We start from the raw sequence: 4,798 nt of genomic DNA on the forward strand, positions 1-4,798 counted from the left end.
GTTATTTTTTGAGTTCATTCAAAGACCCTTGCTAATGTGCTGGCTAGTCTTCCTTCATGACTGTAAATTGTTAAATCTTGAATTTGATCAATTGGTTGAAAATTTCCTGAAAAAACGGACATGAATATTACTTGGTATGCTGGGACCAAGCATTCTTCTTCTTCATTAAAAATAGGTTGACTATTTGTAAATTTTAGGGATACATCCCTTGAATTTACATTGTTAATCATATTTTTAAATCTCTTTACTGCATCAACAAATCTTGCAGGAAACTCACTAATAATTTTTAGATCATTAAAAATTAAAATTGTATCAATTAATCCATACTGAAAAAACTGATAAGTGTCAGATGGGGAAGCATCTGGAAAAATAACCAGCTTTGTTAGCTGTTCTTTGGCAATAGGATAATATCCCAAAATTTCTCTTTTTTGTTCAGTCCAATTCAGGATTATATTAAGGGTTTCTCTGAGATTTGATCTACAGACCCTTTTCTTTTCCTTGATTTCAGCCCTTGTAGGAATGTTTGTCATTATTCCTGCTCTCTGGGCTTGAATTGGAGCTTTATCTGCTCTTCTTAGGGTTTGTTCTGGGTGAAGAGCTTTATATTCCCTGAAGGACTCCTTTGCCTCTTCCAGTGTTAAAAATCATCCTTTATGAATTATCTTTGATTAATGTGTGAATGGTGCTGCTTTTTCCTAGGCATCATATACTCCTTTCATGGGGCCATTATGAATTACATAATATTTTTTTATCTTGGGTAGATTTTTTAATAATTTCAACAATTATTTTATTTTCTGAAATTTTTTCTCCTCCTAGTTTGTCCACCATGCTTAACTGGCTGAACTCTGATGGTTTTGCTTGTTGTGTTTATTTCATTGCTTCAATGGCCTTCTTGAGGGATTGGATCTGTGTCCTTATTTGCTGACAATGCTTGCATTTTTCGAGTTCTTGCTCATATTTTTGAATTTCTTGATCTAATGCGTTGTAAACGAACTCCATTCTCTTGTTAATGTATCTGCAATAATATTTTTGTCACCCTTAATATATTCAATTTTTATTGGATATTGTACAAAAATAATTGCCATCTTACCAATCGTCCATGATTATAATCAACTTTTAAATTATATCGTATGAAATCTGTTAGGTAACTTGAATCTGTCCTTAATGTAAATTCTTTGGGTAGTAAATCAATTTTCCATTTTTTAAGAGTTTTAATTGCTGTTAGAGTTTCTTTTTCATGAGTAGTATATCTCTGTTCTGTTGGTGTAAATGTCCCTGAAATATACCTGCAAAGTAATTTCTTTGGGGAATATTTAGAATCTAGTGATTTTTTTTCTTGTTCCAAGATTTTTATAGATTTCTTAGCTTTTAGACATCCTGACCAGGTTATGTTTGAAGCATCTGTTTCTACTATTAAGTAGTCATTTTCTTCTGGAATATAAAGTTTTGGAAGCTTTTTATATAATTCTTTGACTTTTTGAATTTGCAGACTATCTTCTTCTTCCCATTTCCATTCTTTTTTAGTACTTATTTTTGGAAATAAGTTTTTAGTGTATTCTATTATATTCTTTAAAAATCCTTAATAGAAATATAATTTATACACCCTAAAAATCTTTGTAATTGTTTTCTATCTTCTATTTTATTAGGAAATAAATTTACCTTTTCTAAAACATTTGGTTGAAGTTTTAACTTTCCTTGAGTGGATAGAATTAATCCAAGAAATTCTATTTCTTGTTTTGCTATTCTTGATTTCTTTTTGCTAAGAACTAATCCTTTTTCTTTACATCTTTCTAATACTATTAATAATTTTTGAAGATGATCTTCTTTATCCTGTTTTGTAAAAATTAATATATCATCAATGTAAAATAAAACAAATTCATTTAACTCTTTTAGATTTTCTTTTATAAATCTTTGATAGATACCTGGGGCTTGTTTTAATCCAAATGGTAAAACATTCCATTCATAGAGCAACACACTTGTTGATTCTTTTGTTGGGCAAGTAAAAGTAATTAATTTCTTTGTTTCTTCGTCTAAACGAAGTTGCCAATATCCTGATTTTGCATCGAGAGATGAAAACCAAGTTGCTCCTTTGATTTTTTCTAAAATAGAATCTTTTCTTGGAAGTTTATGAGCATCACCAACAGTTGCTTCATTCATCTTCTTATAATTAATTATCATTCTTCATTTTTCCCTTTTAATTGCATTATTGTTTTCGACATAAAAGGCTGGAGCCGCATGAGGACTTTTACTTAATCTTATAATTCCTTTTTCTAAAAGATCTTTACATTCTAATTAGAACCCTCTCTATCTCTTACGGAATAAAGAATTTTATTTGGAATATTTATTTTCTTTGTAGGATCTTTTAATTTAATGCTTACTAATTCTTTATTTATATTTTTAATATCTAAAGGATTATCAGCGCAAATTTCACCCAAAAGTTCTTCTATTTTTATTTCAAGATTATTTTTTGGGATATTTATTTGAAAATATAAATTTAAATAACATGTTTCTAATATAGAAAATATTTTAAATTTTAAAATTTTATCTATAGTAGTAGTTGTTAATTTTTATAGGTTTTGATTTTTTATTTATTGAAGAATCGTGTGGAGCTTTTAAAACTATATATGTTAATTCTTGAATGAATGGATGACATAGCTTTAAGAAATTATTTCCTATAATAAAATCTATTCTAGAATCTAACATATATATGGATGGAACAATGAACCTATAATTTTGAATAAATATTTCAACCATTTCTGTTTTTTGGTCAATTTTATGTATTGATTTGTCAGCTATTCTAACTCTTAATGGTTTCTTTAATTTTTTTCAATCAAGTTTTATATTTGTACTAGCAAAGCATTGTGTTGCTCCAGTATCTATGAAAGCATTTATAAATTTTTCTGTTATTTTTATAGTAATAAATGTAGCATTATTGCTCAGTCTCTGAGTCTGTTTCTGAGACATATTCAAAAATATAGTCTAAATTATCATCTGATTCTTCTAATGGTTCCATGAAATAAGACTTAGCAATTTCTAATTGTTTGGTAAGGTCCTTTTTATCCTTCTTTTTTGGACATTCATTTGCATACTGTCCTTCTTCTTGGCAATACCAACACTTACAATTTTCTTTTTTATTTGGGCAATAGTTATTTTTTTGTCTTTTGTTTTTATTGTTGTTTCTTTTTCTAAAATACCTCTTTTTTCTCCAGTTTGGATAGTATTTTCTTTTTCTAAATTGATATTTTTTTTTCTTTGAAAATTTTTATTAAAACCATATTTTTGAGGAATTTCTTCATTATCTTGACAGCAAATTCTAATTATATTTTCAAATTTTTTTTGAGTCGCTTCTTGCATACAACGTTCTTTTATTTCCTCTCTTATTGCAGAGGTTGCTCCGCCAAAATTATTTTCAATTGTTCCTCTATTTATTTCTGTTATAAATCTTCCCATTATAAATTCATTAGCAGGGTATGGAAGTTTTGTTATATACATACTAAGATAATGGTCTTTATCTTCTTCTTTTAATTTATAATAATGTATTCTATATTTACATATATAAGATTCCACATTACATAAATCATATATTTGAATATTAGCTAAATGGTTTTTTGCTTCTTGATATTCTTTATTATAAACTTCTTGTCTATGATCTATAATATTTTTTCCGAAAAATTCTCTATACAGAATCATCATTATATGTAATATCTTATCATAAACTGTTGTTTTTGTTGCTAATTCTTCTATTATTTGGTTTTCTATTGATGTCATATAATCTCTTACAGTTCCTTTAGTATGAAACCCTATATAATTTCAGATATCTCCTCCAGACAATTCACTAAGTTTTGGATTAGTAAAGGCTTCTAATAAGAAGGAATTCAACCAGTTCTTTAAAATTTCTTTTTCATTCTTTTTACAGTCTAAATCGAGCATTCTTTCTCCTTCCAGTTCCTGGATTTTAGGAACGTATTTTGATAGTATTTTTGTATACTTTAAATTTTTATTCATAAATTCTTTTTTAAAAGCATAATTTTCAAAATATGTTTCCCATTTAAATTGAGATTGATTATCCTTAGATGTTCCAGCTTCATTTTTTACTTGTATTGGAATTGTTGGTTCTTCATCACTTGAATAATCTAGGATGTGTTCTTCATTTTCTATATTTTCAGAATTTACTAGTTCTTCTTCTATTTGAAATTCTTGTTCCATAATATTATTTTCTTGAGCCATTTTTAATTGTTTAAAAAGTATTGTAACTTCTTCTAATTTTTCTTCAATATTCATAATTTTAATGGTGGTTTTACTTTTAGTTCTATTATGTTGGCTATATTTTACAATTTTTCTTTTTTGGGATTATCTTTCTGAAAATATTTATTTGATATCTGTTCAATTTCGTTTATATTGGATTCTTCTTTTTCCTTATTTCTTTGAAATTTTATGGATACTAATATTTCTTCAAGCATATCTACTATAGAATTTAATTGTGGGTTAAAAGTATGATAAAGATGTGGGGAGTCATTTCCATGGTAACATTTTTTAGAAACTCCGTGTGAAATATAAATTTTTTCAGGTTTTTGAAGTCCTTCAATAAAACTTATAGTAAAATAAAGATTTTGACAAAAATAATTTTATATTGATTTTAAGAATTCGGTGTCATTACAATTAACATTATTTAAAATCATTAGTTTTTGATCTATTAATTTTGATAATTTAATTATTTATTCTCTTAAATCTTCTAATTTACTTTTTTTCCATTAGGTGACGCTTTTCTTATAAAATATGGTTTTAAGTGTTTTGTAGT

This window comes from Arachis ipaensis, chromosome B09 (genome assembly GCF_000816755.2).
Source record: "Arachis ipaensis cultivar K30076 chromosome B09, Araip1.1, whole genome shotgun sequence".
NCBI lineage: Eukaryota > Viridiplantae > Streptophyta > Magnoliopsida > Fabales > Fabaceae > Arachis > Arachis ipaensis.